This window comes from Serinus canaria, chromosome 12 (genome assembly GCF_022539315.1).
Source record: "Serinus canaria isolate serCan28SL12 chromosome 12, serCan2020, whole genome shotgun sequence".
Classification (NCBI taxonomy): Eukaryota; Metazoa; Chordata; class Aves; order Passeriformes; family Fringillidae; genus Serinus; species Serinus canaria.
In genome coordinates this window covers 12,736-37,417 of record NC_066326.1, presented here as the reverse complement: position 1 = coordinate 37,417, position 24,682 = coordinate 12,736, and the positions used below count along the sequence as shown (strand labels likewise).

Here is a 24,682-nt window from a genome sequence, read left to right as displayed (position 1 = left end):
AAAAAGAATCAGGTGGTGAGCTGTGAGCTGAAGGATAGTAGACAGGTGCTTCAGACATCACTCAAAATAACCAAGTATAAGTGAGGAGCAATACCTTTGAAGGTCAAATATTATGCAGGTGTAAAATTGATGTCAGTGAAATAAAAATTGGTCAATTGGTCACCAAGTCAAAAAGGCCGAGACTTGGCTTAAAGAAACTCATCAGCACTTCAAGAGTTGAAGGGGACCTTCAAGAGCTGAATTTCAGTTCTTGAAGTCAGCAAACACTCTTGCTAAATTTCATTTCAAAAAGGGGGGAAAAAACCTCACCCAGCTGGAGAAATTTTGACTGGTTTCCTGTGTGTGATGGGACCATGCATCCGATACCCCCCAATAAATGCAACGGCAGTGGGTCATCAATGAGAGAAAAGATTACAGCAATGACAGTTACTCTGAGCATTGTTTTGAACCACAACAATAATTACACACCTCATTTTATCATGGCTATGTACTGGCTGCAATCTGTTGTACAAGAGCTACATATAGGGAGGAAGACAAACGCCCATTTCCTCTCAGTATGTGGATTTGTTTTGGTCTTGTGCCAGTGAAAGTCTCAGTCTAGGCACCTTCCACCACAAATCCTCACTTTTACTGTGCAACCTACTTATCACTAGGGCCTTTTTTGGCTGTGGTAGATCTTGGCTGCATTGATTAGCACAACCACTGACCCAGAGTGGGGTTGGCAGCTGCATTCTCCATTTCCTGCCCAGGCATCTGCTACCTGATTGGAGGAAAGTAGTTCTTAAACCTTCTTCAAAACAGGAAACTTCTCTTCTCCCTGCTTCCTGAGATACAGGAACCGTCTCCGAAGCAACCCGTAGACAAAGACTCATATTAACTAATGGGGTGCCATAACAGATATAGTGGGAGTTCATAATTCAAGCCATAATCTACCCTGAAAGCTTGGAAAGTGCCTTTCTATGCACCACTGCTCCCACCTCTCTGTGCCTACATTGCTGCCTCATTAAACGGTCTGGATGTTAGGCAGCAGACGATAATCCTATCCACTGGAAGCATTTGCAAACACTTTTCATCCTCATGATTAAATATTGATCTTGTGCCACCAATCTCTGGAATATAAATTTGTAATATTGCCCCTCTGACTTGGCATTGGAGAGGTTACTGAACACGGCAACATTGCCACTCTCTCTTTTGAATTTTTTAATGACAGTACAAGTATCGTTTGACTAAAAAGTATTGCTATCTCATGCTTTGCTCTTTGAGTAGTTTCCCACTTATGATCAAACCTCCTTTAGTAGTCAGAAGTGGAGCTTTCAGCAAATCACTGCAGCTTGAATGCAGTCCTTTGTAGTCCTGGAGAAAACTATGTGCATGCTTATAGGTTGCATCACTGAAAGCTTGCTACTAGCAGAGCCAGCGAAGCATAGTTGAACTTAGTATAAACTTCTGTAATTCTGCATTCATAGGGAGTGTCAAAAATTTTACTCTAAAGCTCTGATTTGTTGGGTACTTTTAAAAGAGCCTGCAGGTTAGCTGTATCTGATAGGGGGTGAAAGTGCACCTCAGAGCATAAAAACAAATGCAGTAGATGAAAATTATAAACGGTGAGAAATTTTTGTTCTTATTATTGGGTTTGGACATAAATTCTACATGCATGATCGTCTTTTGACAGTAAATGCAAAGCCCCTGTCAGCTCCACCCATAAAGCTGAGCAATTTGGATGTCTGAGTAATTTTCCTAGTGTTAGGCTTAAGGAAATAGAGCAGTAGGATATAACAACATTCAGAAGTTACCCTTTCCTTTGCATTCAGCTACTTTCTCACCAAATACTTCCTGACAGTAGAGTGCTACAATGGAGGATTCCCCTCAAACTATCTGATTTCCTGCCAACAAGCTATGCTGTTAATCCTAGAGTGGCTGCCTTCAAAATCTAGACTAATTATTTTGCCTATGACTCTACCCCTGGTAATCAGCAGGTAACGGGGGAAGCTGTTATGTACTTGTGGCTCATTCTTGCTGTAATCCAAGCCACCTGAATTGCCAGTAGTGTATAGAGATGCCTTACAGAAGGAAGGGTTTCTCATTATTTCTAGTGATTTTCATACACACAGAAGCCTGTCCTTTCACTGCAAGTGAATTTTAAAGGGAGAAGCAAAGTTTGCCAAGAGAAGCAATTTATCTTGATAAGCTGACTGATCTGGGTCATAAGGCAGACAAGCTCTCCTTCAGCCCTCTCACCAAACCAGGAGAGAAACCAGTATGTTTTAAGCTAAATGCAAGCTGTATGTAACTTTTCTTACTTAAGCCTGGTCATAAATGTGAGAAGAATGTAATAAGACACAAGCTTGCTGCTATGGTCTTCCCAGTTCATGGGAGTTTCTTTGTTCTTTGGAGGAAAAAACTTAAACCTAACTCTTAAAAGGTGATGCTTTGCTGCATGAGGAGAAGTAATACAAAAGCGGTGTGATCAGAATATGGAAACATTTTTCACAGTGGCCTGGACCGTAGGATAAACTGCTTGTGATATATCTATGCCTTGGGGCCATTTATGCTGGGATCCTCATTTGAGATGAAAAAGTTGTGAAATGCCCAAAATTTTCTATTTTGAGCACCACCCTCCTTGTTTCTTCAGTCTCTCTCATAGGTAACCGAGAACATTGTTTTCTGCTCTACTGTGTTTAGAGTAGGCCAAGTGGTTCCAGGGTGTTATTCCATGTCCTGGCTGCAGTGCAAGTCAATGCGCTTCGAGTAGAAGTACACAGGAGGAAAGATGTGAGGCACTCCTGCAGTTCTCACTAACTTACCGAGCCAGGCAATTAACTTTTTGAGCATGCTCTCAAGCACTGGTATGGATGGTGAGAAGCTCCACTGATACTGATTGTAATTTGGTGAATGAGCAACACAGGATGCATGAAAGCCTTGTGGAACCAATCCACTCAGAAATGCTCCTCATGTGGAGCATCAAAACTGAAATCTCTCTCTTCTGTCTGGCATTGCTTTGCCTCTAGCAAGCATTTCTAAGTAATTACAGCTATTTAAGGGTGTAAAGATCTATTTCATTCCTAATTTTGACATTAGGTTTCATTTCACTGAAATTTCTCTGTGTAAGGTATCTGAGCAGCCTACTTTGGAGCACTTCTTTGATGTCCTCTAGGCAGAACTGCCAAATAAACATTGTTCCCGAATGAATCAGTCCCCATTTATATATTTGCAACATTTTTAGACATCACCTGGAGAAGAACGTGTACGCAGCCACAAGAAAGTGTTTGTACAACAATTCTATCAAAGCAGAGCAAGAGTATCTTCTGCCCATTTTGTGGCAGTACTTTCTTTCAAAAGCATTGAGCCCTGGAATGTATGAAATTTGACTTCTCATAAATTTGTGTCATTCATGGTTGCCTTTCAAGTGGAACATAGTGTGAAGTCTGATTTTAAGATCTTGCCTGTAGCTGGGCTGTAAACAAAAAACTCCCTGAATTCCCTAGTATCTGTTAAAGAGTGGACTCATACTGCAGTTTCTCCTGTACTGATTCCTTCTCTCTCGTCCATATGCCGATCCCAGACTTTGATCTTCAGTGATGAGCATCAAAAGGAGAGTAATAAAGTTCAGTGGAAGGAATTTTAATGTGGAGGACTGAAGTGACAAGACACACAACAAGTGTATATGCTGGGTGGTTGCATTTATGAACCTTTAAAACTGGGTCAGAGCTCCTAGAGTCCACTTCTGATCCAAGCAGAGAGAAAGGGACAAAATTTTATCAGGTGACAATATTTAAAGCTATTTAATTTTCTTAAGTGTTTTGATTAATGAGGACAGAATCACTGTCCTCATGTCATCACAGTCTCTATCCTTTCTCCTTAACCAGGAGTCTTCCAAAGTTTCTTAGCCTGCACCATTTTTCAAACTGTTTGCTCAAAGTTACAGAGGCATTAGCTTATATACTCTCAATGTGGATAAAAGTACATTGCTTTCCTAAAATCAGGATATTGGATTTTTTTTTTCCAGGAAGCTAGGAAACATTTTACCAGAGTTTCCATCACTCCAGGACATCTCTACTTTTGCTTAGCCGTGTCAGTACCATACACTTTCCATGATTTTTGTATTCCTTAGTTAAGACAACAATGATAAAACCATTTTGTACAGCGGTAAAATGGTCTTTCCTATCCTTAAAACAGAGATACAGAGTTTTAATTGTTTAAAAACAATTTCTTGTTTTGCTCTGCATACCTTTTCACTAAATTAGAATTCAAGTGATGCCTGAATTCTCTACATATTTTCTAAGTGTCCTTCCTGTCATAATGAGGGATTCTTCAAAGTCTTGTGAAGTTCTGTGGTTACAACATAGTGGGAACTGGGAAAATGATGTGGGGAAATTAGGAAAACTAATTTGTTCTAGCATTTTTTTCTTTTCCTTGGGCACCTCGTAGTGGGAGAAGAGTTTAAACCCATTTTTGCAGATCCTCTTGAGCACTGATATGGAAGGGCTCTGAAAACAAGCGTGCTTCCTTTGAGAGGAACTTTCTCTTCTGTAAGCTGAGAAGAGAAGGGAGCCAGAGAGGCTGGCAAGAAAGAGGTCTGTTTCTAGAGGTCAATGTGAACTGTGAAAGGGTTTTGCTCCTAATTCACAAGACCATCCTGGAGCCCCAGACTTGCCAGACTTCTTAGATTAAACCAGGGAAAGGTTGGCTTTGACTGAACTGTGTATCTGGTGTATTCTACAGAGATCTCCCCCACTGTGGTTCCTTCCCCCTCCAAAGCAAGGACCTTTCTGGGGGCAGTCTGCCAGGGCTCCTATTGCTGCAGTTACTGTGAACGGTGTACACACAGCATGTCTCTTCCTATGTACCCACCCTTGCCTGGTTATCTAGCCTTTACTTACAGCACCCAGATAAATGAGAGGGTTTTTAAATTATCTTCTTGATGGTTAGCTTTGGTGACATCGATTCATGAAAAAGGAAGATTTTGACTGACCAAGGAGCAAAAATACACTGGATAATACTGCATATCTGAGTGGCCAAAGACCCAATTAACTGTTAGGGAGCTGTAAAAATCTCCACAAAATCAGCAAATGAAAAACATGTTTTTCATTTTCCAACAACAGGGACTTTAAATGTCCTCCATTTTTTCAGTAAAAAAAGGACCTATCTGCTCCTGGCTTTTAAAAGAGAATATTATTTTGTATGCATTTTGCCAACAGCTGATAAATATTTCTGCAGATGGACTTTCAAAGAAAAACATGTTTTTCTGTCTCTACCAGCTTTTTACTTCCTTGCTTTACACAATTGCAGGAGAGAGAGTGAGCAGTGAGGAAGGTGGGGGTAGTTGTGCCTATTACTATATGTCTTTTTTTTCCCCACATCCAGTTTTGTTAACAGATATAAGACATGGCAAAACATCTTTTTCTTCATCAAGAAAGTAAATTTTATTTTGCTGCTGACTTAAAAAAATTATATATATATATATACATACAGAGAGAGAGAGAGAGAGAGAATATATATATATATAAATAAAATATAGAGAACATATATATATTACATATACATACATATATATATATATATATATATATTCCTGCCCCCCTGCCTGCTCCAAAAGTCAAACTGATTTCTTGCATTTAAATTGTAAGCAACATTTTGAGACCTGCTGGCACTTTTCAGATTGACAGCAGAACAAGTGCTTGTGAGGGCTTGTGAGTCTGAAGAATAAGTGGCCAAAAATATTCAGAATGATTGTAGCTAGGCGTCTTTTGTACATATGAAAACACAATGTTCTTATATGTACTGGTAGGTCCGTGCAAATCCACAATCTGATTCTGAATTCAAAATTTTGATCTAAAGTTTTCAGCATGGTAAAAGTTGAATACCTGTGTAGTATTGGCTCACTTATATTACAGTTGTTGTAGATTACAATTGTAACAGTGTGTCTTACAACAAACACCTTGGTTCATATTAAACACATGTACAAAATCAAGGTGAGCTTTTTATTCATATATATGACTATATACATGACATACCAAATGCAGCTATAATTAGACATGCTAATTCTGTCTGTGTAAGACCTTATTGGGTCTTAAGTACTGCTCATGACCGCACAATCTAGAAAATCAATATGTCAATGTACGAGCGTATCTTATTGAGTGTGTATGAAATTTTCAGATACAGTCAGTGGGCCTGAAGGCTTCTATTTTGTTCCATCCTGAGCTGCAGAAATGCTGTCTCACAGCTGTAGTGGCAGCTGTAGGTGATGTGGATGTTAATGGACTAAAAATCTTTAATTTGCCTTGCAAAAATTAAGAATCTGCATTTTAGAGGCCAATTAAAAAGTCTCTTTATGGGGTTTTCCTGCTTTTGAATTCTTACTTGAATTTACATATTATATCTAATTAAAATACTTCAGCTTCTTGGTGGATTGATCTGACTGAAAAGAAAATGACATAACTCTAGACAAAGCTATTGTCTTACATTTCCCTGGAAAGCCATATGACCACATGGGATCTTGTGCAGATAAAAGATGGCTATTTTGCATTTTAACAAAGGTGAAAGTGAAATAAAATCTGGGCGCTTAACAAACCTGTTGATAGTATAGTAGGTGTTGGTGAAATAAAAATAATTGGTCTGGTTTGACAGTTTGTCAACAGCACTTTCAATCTGTACTAAACATTGAGTACTGTCTTAAATATCATTCCCTGTTACCTGTAGGGGACGCAGCTGTCATCTGTCTTCTTCAGGTGATTGCTTGTGCCAAAAATGACAAAATTTAAGTGTTGTTAGTGACGTCATGCTGGCCAGTGTGTGCTATACAGAGGGAAAGCCTTCTTTTAATAGGGTGTTGGAAGAACCAAAATTTTCATGGGGACCGTTAACCTGGAAGATGCTGTGAGTTGCTTCCTGTCTAGCTCCACATTGCAGAATGTCTTTCTTCCAGCTGCCAGGGGAATCTCTTGGGATGTTACATAACTGTGCATGGTGCCACTGAATGGAATTAGGCAGTTTGTAAAACACAGGAGAGGAATGCCTAGATGGGCCAGCTAGCTCGTGACCATCAAACATATTGTACTTTTGCCAAGGATTTGGCTTATACCCTGCTCAATTTGTTCTTACATGTACTGGTTGGGAGTATTACTGTGATGGATGGGTAGACAAATTCTTTGGATTATGCAGTATATGGCTGAGTAGGTCATCTGTTATTTTACATAACTCAAGACTCTCTGCTATCACTGACTGTTGTCTGAGCAGAGCTCACAAACCTCATCGCTATTTCTTGAGGTGAAGATCTGCTGTTCATTTTAATGTGTCTATTTTCCATGGGAAACATTGAATCTTTTTGCTTATTTTCATTCAGTTGTCTTCCTCTTACTTGGATGCTTTTGGGAGGGCTGGAGGGGTCTATACCAATTCCGTGGTGCATGACTTGCATTAAATGCAAGACACAAACATTTTGGCAGAGACAAACAGAGATTTTTCCACCCAAGAAGTCAATAAGGACAGGCAGAGAGGCACGTGGTCTTTCCCTGTCCAGGTAGGTGCTACTCTCAGACACAGGCTACTGAATAAGAACTCCTGGTGGGCACTACAGTAACATAACTGTTGCCTTTGTGTGCTAACTTAATTTTGTGCTTTTTTACCTGGGGCAGGGTTCTGGGAAAGCAACAGAAGTCTCCTTTCTCAAAACCCCAGCACTTCTATATAATTATTTCCTTGGAAAAATTAGCTTCCCACTTTCAGCCCCTCTCCAGAAGAGCTTCCAGATTCCCCTGTGAAGCTTTGACTTTGGCAGGCTAAGGAGACTACGGCAGTATTGCTTTACCCTGGCTGCCACAGAGGGTCCTGGGCCTCGCACACATCCTGGCAAGTCCATGCCCCGCGGGCACCTGGCCCTTCAGGATTGTGCCTGGGACCATCAGCCCCACAGCCCACACCTGCTCAGCAGCTGTGGAGCAAAGAGGGGCTGTCCCCTGTCTGTTTCTGGGGCTGTCCGACAGGGCAAGCCTTCGGTTTGGTACAGCCAAAAGAGACACTGCCTGCGGTACATTGCTTGAATGTACAAATACAGCTGCTGTTTATTGCCTTGTTTTTCAGGGAAAGCCTTCAGTACCTTCAGAGACTCAGGGAATTTCCACTATTTTTCTCACTGCTCCCCCCACCCCCTTGGCCTTCAGACACACACATTGTGTTGTTTTGACGTAATTTCAAGCAAATATTTTGCCACCGAGAGGCAGGGCAGGGTCACAGAGGTCCTCCAGGCTTGGGCTTCAGGCTTTCAGCCCTCCCCAGTAAACAATAGCTCTATAACTCATTAAAACTCCCTTTTGATTACTTTTTCCTGTTTCTGATTGTTTTGGAGCAGCAGGGGTGTATTCCACACTCAACAAACTTCTTTTTCCTGCTGCTAAATTTAAATGTCTCTGAACTGAAAGGATTTGCTAATCTTTTTGGCAATAACTCCATCAAATACAAACTATAACTTAAAACAAAATTTAGACTATTTCTGAATGCTACAAGGGAATTGTGACTTGGTTTTGCGAGCAATTTTCATGTCTAGGATTTTTATTTAACTGTCCCATTTTTTCTTTTTTTCCAGACAGAGAAGTTACCCAGACCCTAGTACCTTTTCTGTTGGTTACTGTACCCTCTTCATTTTCAGATTTAGCAATAGTCATGTTTTCCCATTGTGGCCTGCATGAATCCAAGCTGGTAATCTTGCTTATCTCCTATTTTCTAAAAATTCATTCATCATCATCTGCTTCACATCATTGATTCAACACTCCTATTTCTGTCTCTATTCTCTGAATACTTTTTCACTGCATGGTTTTTCTCCTACCTGCAAGTCACCTGATTTACATGATCTACCAATAAAACTCCCTCGCTCAGCTGACTTCCCTGACGATTTGCATATTCTGTCTTTTATTTATAGCAGGGATAAACTCCCAAATTGTTTTCAGCAACCTCTAGTTTCCTTGTAGACCAGATATAGATTAATAAATTAATAATTTTCTTTGATGGACAGCACAGAGAATTTAGGAAGGTGAATTGCAAAAAACCCAATTCTACGGAAAAATATGTGCAAATTTATCCATCCACATTCTTTTATCGCATACACTGCCCACACATACGTAGACACTAATCTGCTCAATCTGTACTGATCTAGCATGAAATCTGCTTTTCAGATACAGTGCAAAAAGTGATAAAAAGAACCAATTAAAATGTAATCTGTATAGCACAGGTCCCTGTGTGGATTTAATTAGCAAGACAATAATTTACCTCTGTCATTTTTAAACCCAAAACTAGGATCTCTAGAAGAACAAAGTATAAACATAGATAAAGACGCAGTGTGTCCTGACAACCTTCTTGGAAATTTGCTATTATTATTTGTTATGCATGCCAAGGAAAAATATATTTTTCCTGCCCAAAGAGCAGACATCTTAAACAGAAGCAAAACAGACTGCAAAAGCAGATAAATACTGTTGGGCATCTCGTCCCTCACTTTGTGACTGCCCCTCGCTTCCCCTCATCCTCCTCCCCACCCTGCTAGTTTGTTCTTTGGTTTTTTGTTTGTTTCTTTTTACTTCCATTTCCACTGGCTCAGTTTTAAGCACCCTCTGAGCAGAACAAGTCTAAAATGACACAGTGTAGTAGATCCTAGAGTGGACTCTGTGCCCAGAAGGCAGAATGACAAAAAGACACTTCCTCGAAAGAATTATGCAGCTTTTCCTTTTAACATCCTAGCTACTAAAGTTGTCCTTTGCAGGATAAGCCAGGGACAGAGACTGAACTGTTCTGTTTGTAGCAAGTGCTGTGTAGTCCTGCAAGGTTTGCTACCACAGTAATGAAACCATGGTATCTGCCAATAAGGACTACGGATTGAGGTTTAATAGACAAATTTGGTATCAAATGCCCTGACTTTCCCAGAAAATCTCCTCTAAACCTCCTGGAAAGATCAAGGCTATAAGCCGGTATCCTCCAGAGAGATAAATGACTGCCACCAAGCAAGCGCACAGCTCTTGTGTCCCCTAATAGGACATGCATATCCTCAGGAGATGTACGTTGGCTTCACCAGGATTGCACTATAAGAGAATTTGGCTTTGTGTTTGTCTTCCAGCCATTTCCAGGGACCAGGCTCCCATAATTGCATTATTTTGTATTATGTAATCAACCTCAGTTAAACTCCTGATGGGTCAAGTCAGCTTAAGTGACTCATCATGGTAGCTGATAGGTAACGCATCTTACAATATTTGGTATTCTGTTAGTTGACAGCCTAGTTTTGAAGACTATGATCTTTTCATGAGGTTCAACTGAACTGCCAGGCATATAAATTACAATCTGCTTACTGTGTATAGATATTTACATGTAGAAGCATAGAATCATAGAACTCTCTCTCATAGCTCTTCCTGAGCTGGAAGAAAGCCACCAGCATCACTGAGTCCAGCTTCTGGCACTACAAAGGAAACCCCAACAACCCCACATTGGGGTTTAGAGTGAACGCTTCTTGAACTCAGGCTTGAGGCCATGACCACTGCCCTGAGGAGTTGTTCAGTATTCAACCACCCTCTGAGTGAAAAACGTTTTCCTTATATCTATCTAAACCTCCCCTGACTCATATGCACTTGTATGTATTTACACACGCAGAGATAATGGCATGCATGAATACATACATAGATTTGCTTATACAAGTATGCACTCACTGAAAATTTTTTTAGAAGAACTTAAAAAACCAAAAGGCATATGCTACCCTAAAGAAATTTTGACAATGAAAAAGGAAATAATTATTTTCCCGGAACAAATTTTCTGTGTTTTGATTTTTTGGGGGGCGTATTATCTATAAATGTGACTCGTGTTTTAGTGGAACACTATTATTAAAATGCACGTCTCAATTTCTACTGTTTAATTTATTTTTCTTCCTTCCTCCTGAGAAGTTTTAAAGCCAAATGCCTGTTTATAGTTTTCCATTTGGGAAGGTACATGTTAGTCGGAAGGTTAGGGATAAAGCTCATGACTGGAGCTTATCCCTCTCAAACAGGTAATTTATGTACAACTAGTGGAGAGAAATGTCTCCCAGTATAATCATCAGTAGATCTGCTGAAGTCAGTGATGCTCTGTTGCTCTTCCCATGCTGCATTGGGAGCCGGAATAGAAATTTAGCAGCCCCTTCTTTAATGCTTCTGAATGGTATCATCTTACAGCACTAACATGAGTACTGATATTTAGCACTGGCAGCTCTGAATATCTTTCAGCGGAGAAAAACTCCAGGGCAAGCCTTAGGGATACTGTGAGCCCCTAAGGGCAAAGACAAAAGTGTTAATATCCTTTTTAGTGAAAGCGAAATCTTTGTCATACTTCTCCCAAATACACAAGGAGTTGTGAACAAAATTCTGTAAGTACCTTCTATATTCACTAGTTCATCATATTCTTTGCCTCAGAAAAGACATGTGCCTCCACAGTAAAGTGGAGCATTTTGCCATTGCTTTTTCTTCAAGGACGAAAGGGAACACCTTTCTGCACAGCCTGGAGGTGATAGTGCTTCAAGGTGACAACTAGTGGGTTTTAAATCTGAATGGAAACTTAAAAGTACCTTGACATAATAGCGCCCTTTCACAGCAGGACTTGTTCCTGCCCACATGAACAAGCATGTTTTGCTTGTGGTGGTCTTTAGAGAGATGCATTTTATATATTTGTCATGCCTTTGGCATGACAAGTGATACACTACTGCAGAGTGTGAGATAGATCTGAATCTATCTGAATTTCATCTTATTCCTAACTGCTTTATGAGGTATCTCAAGATGTGTAAACAGTGAAGCAATAATAGCAGATCACAATGCACTCATCGCAGACCATAAAGAATTATAGCCTGTGAGTCAAGCAATATGCCCTCTCTAAATGATATGATGCTTCTTGCAGACAGGAATATTAATCACCCCAGGAACTGACAGGATCTGATGAGAGAGACTGTTATTAATATTATCTCCCTTGGAAACATTTGCAATGGTAATAGTAATTTTAATAATGCTGGAACAAAATTAACTGGGTTGGCTAGCTTTGTAGCAAATGGGAACACTGAGGAAGGCAATACATAAATAGAGAGACTAATTCATGAAGGAGGTAGACCAGATTTCTCTGTTGACAGCTCAGACACGATAAGGAGAGGGGGAGGGAACTTTTGGTTTTAAAGGTTGCATTTGCTTCATCAATTGTCAAAATCTTGTTAAAAGTCTAATTCAGTTATGATGTTTTTTGCTGTCCAGAGATTGAATGTATGTATTGGAGCGGCCTTATATACAATTTTTGCCACAAGCAATTTACTATGATTATATTATTCCAATCTGGCTGGTTCCCAAGGAGCCTCTGAAACCAAATCGTATCAGAGGAAGATGAATATTAACAATCCTATCTCTCTCAGGAGAGCTAACAAAAGAATGGAGATCTCACATTTAGGTTCAACACAAAGAACTTTGAAATGGCCATGGAATTATTGACATCAGTTCTCAAGATTCCTAGTTCAGTTATTTACTGCTTGGCTTTTCTACACCTGTGCCAAAAGCCAGAAAGATTACAGTGGAAAGAATGAATTTGTAAGCTAAATAATGAGGAATGTGTCAGAAGGAGAACTGTCATAAGGGTTTACTAGGAAAACAAAGTGCCAAGAGGACTGCATTTGATTCCTTCCTTTGTTAGATTCTGCTTTACACGAATATGCCATCTGCCTTAGAGTATTATATACCAATTAATAATGAAAAAACAGATAAATTTGGAGCAGTGCTTTAGGCAGATGGCAAATTGCCCAGCCTTTGCTTAGGTTTTTCCCAGTCCCACATGGATCCTCATCTAACTCTGCCAGTCAGTCAAAAATTGTCAGAATAGGTCCCCAATAACTGGTTGCCTAATGTGATGACTAAATTCTGAAACCGGGGTTAGTGACCACAGAGTGATCATATGGACAAACTATGCAATGGACTCTGACTGTTTTGGATAAATAAGTCTCTGTTCAATCAGTACCTCCAGATTCAGCACAGCACGTGCTTGTGACCAAAATTATGCACAATGTTATTTTCAGCTTGTATTTTCAGTTGCTGATGTTCTCCTTCTCTACCAACATTATCAATAAGCTTGAAATAAAATGTGGGTTCAACCATTTAATGTGGTAAAATGAGGTGACATAGCAGACATGAGAAACTGACATATTTTCACTTGGAAATAGCACTTTCAGCCTCTCCATTGCCATAGAAGCTACATCATAAAACTGCAACAAAAGCCTTTCCAACGCTGTAGTAGATATTTCACTCACTATTTCTGCCTTGCCACCTGCTTTAGAAAGATCAAAGAAAGGAGCCTTCACATGTAGGAGCCTTGACACAAGTAGGTCAGTCAAAGAAGGAAAATCTTTGCCAGTAACAGGAAGGCACTAAATAATAACAACCACGTGAGATGCCTGTGACTCTCTCAAAGGGATAGTCCCTGTTTGGAGAGAAAGAAGCTTTCAGGAGCAAACACCTAACATTCCTACTCCTTCACAGAAATATTGTGAGTTCTGGAACTCCAATCCAGCAACACCTCAATAGCAATGGTGGTTGCTTCATGTCAAAAGAGTAAGAGGTAATTTTCTTGCACTTAAGAGCTATTGAAGGAGCAGACAATACTGGGACTATATTGCCCCCAGATCCTCCCCCTCCTTCATTGTGTTCTGGTTCATGTGACCTTATGGTGGCCCCTTGTATCTTTTTGCTCTTGGGGGAGGAAATGTCTCTGTGAGGAGAGAGGGTCTGAGCAGCACCATGCGCGGGATTGCATTTGTCTCTGGGTTTCTACCCAGAAGGGCTTCAAAGTAACTTATGATAGGAAGGTGAGATATATATATAATGTCCCTGTGGCTATGTGAGGAGGGTTTCTGCACACTAGATCAGTGTTTAAACGCATCACCGTTTCTATGAGGGACACAGGAAAATTGCTTTAATTTTTGTAATTTTTCTCAGATGTAGAGAAACAATTTTAAAGAAGGAAGGGGAAAGTAGAGAACCCAGCATAAAAAGAAGAGGACCTTTTCTGTGTTGATTGCTCCTAATGTATTTTTTCTCATGACTGCTAAATATAACTGTCTTCTAGGGAGTTTCTATCTTTTAAAGGGCAAAGGAGGTTTGGTATGCTTTTTCACTCACTTGCAGCCTCTGTTGTAGTTTGGCAGTATTTGAAGATCCTTTGTAAAAGGGTTCTGAGCCAAAGGTAAATTTTGTGCTCCAAACCAGTGACCACAAAAATATGTCCTCTTCACTTTCTGCTCCATCAGGTTCATTTACAATCTTCAGGGAAGAATCAAGAAAATCAGTACATTCTTTTGGGGCAGAGAACTATTTAAGCAGTGTTGAGAACTGGCAGCTGCCAGAGGCATACTGAGGAATGTGCCCAGGTGGCAGGTGCCATAAAATCGTTGATGCCAGAAGAATTTGCACACCTCCTCTCACCAGGTAGGAAATAGGTAATACTCAGGAGGGTGACTGCGAGAAGCGGCATGCTTCACATCAGAGAGGCTGCTTGGAGCCCCTGCTTGTCCCAGCAGGTCCATACTGAATCTCCAAAATTATGCCTGGATGAGCAGAGGATCAACAATTGCTCTTGACTTGTATTGATGTCTTAAAAGTAGGTGTGATATTTTCCTGGCAAGGAGAATGTGGAAAGCCTGCAGGCAGCATGATGTTAGTCAGGAAGAGCACGTGCTCTGAAATTCAGATCTGTCTCAGAAACAGATTGTCTAGTTTTGATATTCTAGACCAAGCATACACTGGGAACAGGTAGTAAAAAGAGAAAAGCAGCAATGAGCCACAGACCTACAGCAATTTTATTTTTGCGGTCTAATCTTAAGGGGCTCAGATCCTGTGATCCTACTGGAGCCATCCATGTCACTTCTTTAAAACCCTCTTCTTAGTCCCCAGCTTTCAGTTCCTGTGAGTTGTGGTGATGAGGAGAATGGTTTTGCCTTGCCCTGCAAGAAAGAATAGAACAGCTTCAGCACCCTCCAGCCTCTGCCATCTCCAAAATGTACTTCTTCATCATCGGACTTCAGCTACAGCTGTCAACTAAAGAAAATGAAAAGAATTAGATATGAGAAATACCTCCACCAGGTCGGCTCAAACAATGACAGAACAATCTTTAAGTGTTCAGGCATGGCCCGCCGTATCTCTGCCCACCGCAGCACCGGCCAGGAATTCCTGATAGCTTTTTACTGAATGCGTTAAGATATTTTTTTCTGCATAAATAAGAGAGTAGGTATGTGACGTCAAGAGCTTGTCTTTACTTTGCAGTAATTTATTATCCTATTATCGCTGTTTGCAAACATCTGTGCTCAGCACTTCCTTCCTTGTAGCACTGAAATACTAAGTGTTCATAAAGCCTAACCATCAGCCATAAAATCAGTAAACTGCTGTACACACTAATGCAGAATTAAAGCGATTATTTGGGTGATTTATTTTAAGCACATATGTGACAAAGGAGCCTATAAAAATTACAGGCTGCTTATTTTACTTTTTCCTCTGCTGCTGCAACGCTTGCAGCGATTAGTTGGCAAGCGTTTTAAAATGTGTTTGGTGTTGGGGACGGTTTTTGTTGAGGTTTTTTTGGTTTGCGGTTTTTTTTTTTTTTTTTTTTTGACTCATAGACAAACATAGGTAACCCATCAAAACTGAAAGCTGAAAACCAATGTATTTTTTACAGCTGGAGTCTTGGCTTGGACTAAACGTCTTCCTTTTCCTGTTTTGTTCAGGGCTCCCAAATCTGTATTTTCTCAGCATCTGGCGCTCCCAGTGCTACGCATTCTTCCTAGCCGGAGATCGGGAGCAGCGGCGAGGGAGGGCAGGAACAGAGAACCGAGCACTCTTTTGTGCGCTCATGTCTAGCGGTAACACTTTTTGGCCACCCCAAACCTGCGCCTTTCCAACCGGCGCTGCTGTCTCTCCCGGAGAGGGAAGCCGCCGCGCCTTCCCCCCTGCCGGGCAGCACGCACCCGCGGCCGCCGCCCATCGCGGCCAGGGGCCGGTAGGACACGAGCGCGGCTCAGCCGTGAGGGCGGGGCGGGGCCGGGGCGGGGCCCTCCCGTGTGCCGCGGTGCTTCCGTCCGAGCCGTGTCAGCTTCCGCCCCGCGCTGCCGCTCTTCTCCCAGCTGTCGACAGCTCGCTTGGGCCCCGACCAAGTAAGCGCATTCCCGCGGGTGGCCACGGGCCTCTGGATGTTTCCTGGCCGCCGTGCCCGCGTCCCCCCTGGGGCACAGGAGGGGGCGAGGAGGGGCCTGGCACTGCGCTGGGCGAGGGCTGCTCGGCGCCCTGTCCCCCGCCGTGGCTCTGCTCCGGCCGCTCGCCCGCCTCGTGGCCGTGCCTGCGCTCGCTGGGGGACCGTGGGGCTGGTGCAGGGTCGTGGCCGGCGGACGGAGCGCCTGCCCCGGGCGGCCGCGGGCGCGTGGTCTGGCCGGGGCTCCTCGCACGCTGCCACCGCGGCGGCGGCTCGTCCCGAGTGAGGGGGCGGCCCTGGCCGCGGGTGACGCGCGCAGTGCCGTGGGCTGTGCTTACTGAACGGTCCGAGCGGGGTTCAGAGCTCTGTGCTGCCACGAGATGCTTTCTGCCATCTCATTTTCCCCCCTTAAATTCTATCAGTAAACTAATATAACCAAGCTTCCGTCTCTTGCATGAGAGAGCCTGGGGACCTTGGTAAAGAGTACAAATTATAAACTGCTCTAAATTTAAAAAGAAAAAAAAAGTCTCTGCTTATCATCGAGTGCATAGTTTTGGAATGGGTTTAATACTCCCCACTGAAAGAAATGAAGCAGCTGTAAGTGTAAAAAAAAAAATCTATTAAAGGAAATTCACTGTAGGTATAGATCACTGGCTAGCATAATGACAGACCAGGAGATAGAAAAGCAGGAGATTTGGTAAGTGGAGTAACTCAAGCCTTCAGGAGTAAGCAGGGAATTAAACAAAAGCTGCTTATATTTTGCCACCCACAGCACTCAGGAAAAACAAAAAAAGGAATGAAGCAGACTATTACAGTTAAAGAAAATTATAGGGCAATATCCTGAGTAATGGTCTGAAAAATAACCACTGATGTTAGCAGGTTTATGAATAGTAATATGATGTAGCAATAACTACAACCTCCTTTGCCATTCAAAATAATATGAATACTAGCAATAACTCATGCACCAGTTTACATCTTGGCATGTTTTGTTTGGACTGCCCGTGCCCCACATGGACATGACCCCCTAAGGATCCTGAAGGTGATCAGTGGCAATGGGAAAGACATTATAAGGTAAGGAAAAAGAAGCCTCTAGTGGAAGGAGCAGTAAAAGAAGCAAGAAACAAAAATGGGGTAAATGAGACTAAATATATATGGTGACACTGAGGCCAAGTGACAAGTTTGAAGCCAGGGAAGAAGAAACATGCCTTAGAACATATCCTAGAAATGGAAAGTATGAGTTCAGTATCATGCGAGTGAGATGAGGGCAGTGGAACATATGAATGACAGCTCTACATTTTTCAGTTTTCCACCTCCAGGGGTGAAAACTTGTGGACTTAGTTGTGGATTGGCTGAGAAGGACAATCACTGCACAATCAGTTTGAGAAGGTGGTTATTCAGGCTGACTTTCCCTCCAGCTCACAGCAAGCCCCCAAAAATTCCCCCTCTGAAAATCAAAGGAGGAAGCTGTAGTTTGACCTGGTCACTTACTTTGGCCCTGACACCAGGTGTTAGAGCAGAGCTGTGCATTGCTGGATTTTTTTCACTTACATTCTATGCCACTTACTAACGTTTTTAGCAGTTGCGGCAGATTAATCTATAATTGTTCTCTTGTACAATTATAGACCTCTATAGTATTAATAGCAGCAGCTGAATTAATAATGAGTATAAATTGAAGAACTATGCCTTTGAATGACACTGATTGGTTTGTGCCTTCCCCTGACTCAAGTCCTGAGCCAGCAAAAGTAGATTTGCAGCGTCTTAAGTGGTGAAAGGCTAAATGCGGTTCAGTAGGAGACTGTGGTTACTGCCGTGGTCCTTGCACTCCAGCTTGTGCCTCTGGAGGATGAATGGTTGTGATCAACTGCTTGATCTCATATAGACTCTGAGGAAGAGGGTTAAGGAAAGAGGGTCCAGAGTTTCAGGACACCATCCTTTTTAACCCTTCAGCGGTCTATCTGCATGTGTATGACTGAGATGCATTATACAGGTAATCCTTCATACACGGCTCATTCATTCATACCTCTTAAGTTGATGGAGTGCTTGGGAGGTAATACCACAAAGTCAGCTGATACAGCTCATATTATTAGTGGCATTCCAAAAGCTTCCAGCTTTCGAACGAAATGAAGAGCGTGGGAAACGCGTAACACAGGGCTTCTAATTTCATGTTGGATTTATACGGTTACGAGGCTTAGTTTTACAATTTTGTGACTGTTTAATACGTGGCAATTGTTATTAGCTTCTCCAGAATACAACTGATGACGGAACTACATGCATTTGGAAATGTACATTTCAAAAGCCATAAGACAGGTCTTGTTAATTTAATTTTGATATTCTTGTTTTCTTTGCTTCTTCATACAGCATCTCTCAGCTGCCAAGTAAAGAAGGTAAAACCTGTCCACACGAAAGACTTATTAGCCAATAAAGGTAAGAATACATTAGATGCCTGGTACATCATGGGTATTTGTTTGAAGTTTTTGAAGATTTAAATGCAAATCTCTACTTCTACAGTCCAAATCTGATACTTCCTACTTACCTAATTTCTTTGTGTACTGTAGAAGACCCTGTGCAGTTGCAGGTCTGTCTAATCCCTTATTAGCAAGAATACTATACTTGAGTTTACAAGTGGAAGATGTCTCTTTAATATCGAATTTCAGATGTAACGGCCTACGTTGTCATCTGGCTTTGCCATTAATTCTTACTATGAATGTTAGCACTGTGACCGTGCAGTTGCTGGATGCCAGTTTTTATAGGTCAGGGCAGCTCTATTGGACCTTTCTTGAATATGCATGCCATTCTTGCAACATGCCTCTGTGAATGTGAAATATGCAAAATTCTGGAATATGTGCACTTAAATGGGCAGTAAATCTAGAACTCATGGATGGCTGAATTCCAAATTACTTGTAACCTCACACCTGTCTTCAGTGTATGCTTTCCTTTCATTGCAGGGATGCTGCCCAGAGCAGAGATGAGGTCAGGAAGGCCAAGACAAAGTATGTTGAACAGAAAAGGAAAGAAAATGCATACATCACACTCCCCATGCACTCCTGATAAGCAAGACAAGAAAACTAGAGGCAATTGTCATGGAGAAGGCTGAGATACTCAGCAACTTTTTCATCTCAGTTTTCCATGGTACTCTCTCTTCCTACTTCTCTCGAGCCCCTGCCCCTCAAGACAGGGACTGGGGGAATACGTAACAGCCATTAAAAATGAAGATCAAGTGTGGGACCATGCGAGGAACCTGAACATACGGCATCCCGGGGGGCAGCAGCGGCAGTGTCATAGGGAAGGGATGAACCAACTGCTGCCGCCGGCCCCAGTACAGGAACAGAGCAGAGCATGAGCAGGAGCCAAGGCAGTGTCCCCAGCCACACTGCCCCCGTGCCGTGGGGTGGCTGTCAGTCCACGACAGCAGAGCTGGGGAGGAACTTCAGGCCTTCTGGGGGCTGCCACCCTTTCTTGTTGCAGCAGAGCCCCTTTTTGGGGGCGTGTGCATATGGAAATGCTTTAATAAAGCAACACGCTGCTGTCCAGGTACTCGTTTTGTGTTTTCTTTGGGGGTGAGGAAAGGCTAGGGGATGGGGTGGAGGCTCAGATCTCATTTGGGACACCCCAGCATCGCTGGGTGGAGGAGCTGAATCCTTAAGAAAAGCTGCTGGGGCTGAAGGGAATAGGGCTCTCTGGCAACTTTTGCGTCCATTCTCTGCCTGTCCTTAAAGCGCGTCGCAGCCCCGGGCTGAGCTCTGCGGCAGTGCTGCCGCCCTGCGGACAGAGAGCGGTACTGCAGCCCCCCGAGGCAGGGCCCTACCCCTCGCGCGTGGGTGACAGGGGACAGGGGTGATGACTGCTCTCGGCAAAGGCTCTTTATTATTCCTCTGTCAGATTTCCCTCAGCGCTGGCCGGGAAAGGCGAGGATTTGGATCAGGAATTCTGCAAGCAGGGCCTCTGTGACCATTAGCTTCCTGCGTGTGTGTCAGTGAGCCAAAATCAAGAGCAAAGGTTGGTTTGGTTTTCAGAACTTCAAGTAACTTTAAAATAAAATAAATCAACTCTTTCTCCTTTTTTTTTACTTTAGATGCTGGAAATGCCTCTCTGGATGCGTGCTGAGTTCTCGCTGCCGTCAACTGTGCGGCCCGAATTGCTGCAGGTTCCCGTTCTCACTGGGGAATTGGAAATAATTATTATTTGGGCCGCAGAGATGTTTTCTGAAACCTTTTCCATTTTTCTGCCTTTTAACGGTAGATCTTCTCTTTCTGCCTTTGATTTTACAGCAATTTTCTGATGTCATTCACCTACCAAATTCCTTGCAACTCCTGGGGCAAAGAGAAGCTTCTTCTGTGGCCAGCATTCAGTGGAAGGATGATACTGTGTGTCCCACCTCTTTAATTTATTTAACTGCTGTTTATATCTTAGAGTGTAGACTGAGTTGATCCTTTTTCAACAGACAGCAGCAGGCTGAACTCACCTGAATTACTGAACCATAATTTAGATAGTCGAGTTTTTTAAAAGAAGGAAAAAAACCAGCTTTGTGTCTGTGGGCTTTACTGGTATTGTTCCTTAATTGAGCCACACCTTAAAGTAATGATGTGGGCACATTTTAGAAACAGCATTCAGTTATTTTGCACTCTCTCACGAGACCTTCGGGCCCATATTTTTCCATGGCTGAATTAAATACAGGTCCAAGCTGACAGCGTCCCATGCATCTGTTGTTCATTGATCTGTTTCTCGTGTTCATTTCATCTGGATGCAGAGTTGGGCTTTTTGGGCCGATAATGCCCCTCAAACCACAAGGCTTGTTTAAACCTTGTACTCTATTTTATGAAGATACTGGGTGAGTGAGGACCTTGTCTTGTTGCTGTACTAGGGAATGGCATTCAGGAGGTTCCTACAATATTCACATTAAAGTTGAAATATTCAGGGGTATCGGTGTGACGGTTCTTGGGGATGAATCTTGCTTCCAGCAGTCTGTAGCATGGTAGCGCAGGACACAAAAAAGCAGGGTGTGAAGGACAGGGCAGGTAGGAACAGCGAGGTGCTTCATGCTGGCAGCTGTGTTTGGTGTTGCCGATGTTTTCAGAGCCAGAGCAGATTCATTTGGTTCCGGTGGACTGAAACAGAATCCAAACCTTAGAAAGTATTTCTTTGTTTTAGGCTGAAAAAATTGTTCAGGACTCGTTCCCTCACACCTGCGGTTCGTTGCGGAAAAGATCTGTTTTTGTGAGCAGATGTCATCACGGCTCGTGCAGTGGAAAGCAGAAGAGTTCCTGGTAATAAGATCATCTAGGTGGGAGCGTGAGTGCCAGCCAAAACCTTTCTGTGTTCCAGCACCATGCCACCGCAGGAGGAAAGGGCGTGAGGTGCAAAGCCCTGAGCAGAGCGGTGGGAAATGGGAGGTGAGGAAAGGTTGAGCTAGCTAAGGATGGATTTTAACTGGGCTGGGTGTTAGCACATGAAGAGGTATTTGTCATCCAGATTGCCAAAATGAAGACCTGGAAAATCCTAGCTCTGCCTTGTGTTTAATGTGATTCTACTTCATATTTATGTCATCACAAAAAGCAAGGAAACAATAAATGTCACTGTTTCTCACTATTGCGGCGTGAAGGTTTTTTAAAGGCTGATGTATTTATGTTCTCTTTTTGCACTCCAAGTTTGGGTTTTCCTCTCTTTCAATGTCTGCCGCATTGAGTGTCCCAAGGGCTGGATTCCTCAGCAGGGGTCTTAGGAGTTGGTGCTAATTCTGCTTTTTCTGAAGGTGTATGAAAGTGTGCTACCAAAATGGCTGTTTTCTCCTCTGAAGAGCTTTCCCTTTATGACCAGCAATGCATGTATCTGTTTTAATCATGTAGCCAGATGTACTAAGAAAATTACTTTTAGAGCCAACAGCTGTACTAGATTTCTGGTTTGTGTCTGCGAGAAGTGGGATTTGTGCTGAAGAGGTACTGTTGGGAACAAAGGATGGAGTAAATCCACTCCTGGGATGTGCAGTGAAGGACTGAGTGGCAGGCAAGGAGTGTATTTATAAACTATCTATATATCCCTGAAATTGGCGGTGCGGCAGTGATGAGGGTGGTTAGAGTTGGCCTGGGCCTGTCAGGATGAGCCCTAAACAGTCCAGCCAAGTCCCTGAATCCCCAGTGGATGGTTGAAACACTCCCACAGAAAGCCAAGGCAGTAATGTTTCCCGAGAAGAATTTGTAGGTGATGGCTTATCAGTGGGGAATTTCCTTGGGAATTACTAACCTCATAGAATTTTGGAGATGGAATCCAAATTTCAGCCCTGGGCACCTGGAGCAGAATAAGGATCCTTGCCGCGGCGCTGACCGTGGCCCAGCCAGGCGACGACGACAACGGGGGCGCGACAGGTGCGAATCTTACGGGGAACGTTACGGTAAAACCGGTGGCTGCTGCAAGTAAGTAAGGGGGTAGGTGAGGAAAGAGATCCAGGCACCGCCACCCTGGGGGGAACAAGATGACGGTGACCGGGTCTGGGTTTCTAGCTCCGCCTGCCTCCAGAGGGGAGTCCTCCTAGAGGGAGGGATGACTCCTCAAGGAGGGAGGTCCTCTGAGGGGAGAGCCCACTGGCAGTCCCTCCCCAGAGGACGAGCCAAAAGAAGGATTAGGGATTGCTTCTGTCCCAACCTCCCGCAAGGGGGACTGGCCTACAACCCATAATGTGAGAGGCGGCTCTTGAGGAAGGGGTGGGGCCGTAAAAGAAGGGTTTTGGTGGGAAAGTGGGCTCCAAGCGGCGTGGCCATCGCCATCTTGGAATGGGAGGCTCAGCACACTGCAGGTGCCTAATAAGGCCTGAACAGTGTGGGGCCAGACGCTTGGAGCAGTGTGGCCGGCCCTAATTAGGATAGGGAAGAGCTTTTGGGTAGTCTGAGGGACAGAGGGTATAGGGAGCTTCACAGAAGCTATAGGCGAATCTATGAGAGAAGGGCTTGACACAATCAAATAAGATGATACTCAGGGTGATCAAAGGTCTTTTTAACAATAATTTAAATATATCTCCCATATTTCTGGACGTGCTGCTGCTTAGTGAAAAATTTTTGCTCCATCCTGGTGTTCTCCACTCTCACCCCCTCAAGCGGTGCCCCAGTTTCCTGGGGGAGAGCCCTAACTTGGGGCAGGAAAAATGAAAGCAGACAAAACACCCTCTGGTAAGTGAAGGAGGGATGACCCACCACCTCCAAGGATCTGGGTGTTCCCGGTGCTTCAAGGCCCGTCCCTGGAGCCCTGTGCACGGCCGCTATCAGCCCCTAATGTGCTCGTCGATTCACTTACCCTCCAAGCACGGGTGTCAGGTCATCCTCTGGCAGGTGATCCTCGGCTGACTCACGGGTTTAAGGTACAATAGGGGTATGGTCCCTGAGGATCTTCCTGCACCAGTCCCTCTCCTCACCAGGTGTGCCGATCAAATGCGATGTTCACTGATAGTCCGGGGACTTCTTTGAGTCACAAGGCGGAGCTTGAAGCTGTCATCGATGTCTTTGTTCCCTTCCTCCTTTTCCGTGAGGCGGGCGCCCCCACCAATCCTGCCCATTTGTTTTTGAAGACGAGGAAGGGAGCCTCACATGCTGGGCACCAACTGCCACGGTGCCGACCTTTGCCCGGCCAGGTGATGACGACGGGGGCGCGACAGATCCCCCTCACAAGCTCCGCAAATCCCAGCTACCAGCAGTGGTTCGGCACAGGAACAAAAAGGCAGCAGCATGGGTCTTGGGGTGAAGCAAGGGTGGCTTCATTTCATGACCAGCATCCAAGTGAAGGATCCAAGGTGAGGACCCAAGACTTGGGACAAACAAGAGCTTTTATAACATCACTCAGGAGGAGGGGATTAGGGTAGCAAGCCAATAGGGGTATGGCTGAGGAGGGGTTGAAGGTGGGACATTTTACACTTGAACCAATAAGGGAGCATTAGGGAGGAACACAACTTGGGTAAACCAATAGGGTTCTAAAAGACAGGATAGACAGGGAATTTTCCAGAAGAGAGGGCAGGTTTGGGCTAGGATTGACATTCTGTGGGAGGCAGGGACAAGAGGGATTGACAACTGGGAAGACTGGGGATTAACCACTTGGTAGGGAGTGGCTGGGTGGCAAACAAAGAGATTGACATCTAACTGACCTGAATAACAATGAGGGAGCACATCTAGTTCTAGAAACATAAGCTAGAAGATGAAGAGCCGATGCCACTCCGAAGACAGGGGGAGGACAATGCAGGGGGATTACAAAACCCACAGATCAAACAGTGAACAAAACCACAAATTAAGGAGTGAACCTGAACAAAGAAAACATACTGCAACAATTCTTATGCATAGAAAGGAAAGCCCGGTGCCCCAGCATGTCAGCTGCGGACAATGAACCGTCCAGGGAATGAGCAGCAAGTCCCTTCTGCCACTGCCCTCACACTCAGAGTGGCAACAGCCCCAGATGCGAGCTGTGAGGGTGAGGAGAGGGTGGCTCCTGCTGGGGGCTGCTT

At 43.5% G+C, this 24,682-nt stretch overlaps 2 long non-coding RNA genes across 7 annotated transcripts; one reads left to right on the top strand and one right to left on the bottom strand.

Annotated features, from left to right (window-relative positions):
- Positions 1–14,876: 14,876 nt before the first annotated feature.
- On the bottom strand, positions 14,877–23,974 carry LOC127060084 (uncharacterized). Its single transcript, XR_007778682.1, has 3 exons — positions 23,488–23,974; positions 22,444–22,607; positions 14,877–14,968 (listed from the first exon to the last, which is right to left on the bottom strand). It is a non-coding gene; the product is annotated as an uncharacterized LOC127060084 (long non-coding RNA).
- On the top strand, positions 16,052–21,792 carry LOC103824150 (uncharacterized). Of its 6 annotated transcripts, XR_007778680.1 has the most exons (6): positions 16,067–16,171; positions 17,175–17,277; positions 18,565–18,630; positions 19,152–19,737; positions 20,086–20,570; positions 21,355–21,792. It is a non-coding gene; the product is annotated as an uncharacterized LOC103824150 (long non-coding RNA). The 6 variants fall into 6 exon arrangements; XR_007778681.1 differs by lacking the exon at positions 17,175–17,277 and having other exon boundaries at positions 16,052–16,171; positions 19,152–19,335; XR_003944848.2 differs by lacking the exon at positions 17,175–17,277 and having other exon boundaries at positions 16,052–16,171; positions 20,086–20,441.
- Positions 23,975–24,682: the final 708 nt, after the last annotated feature.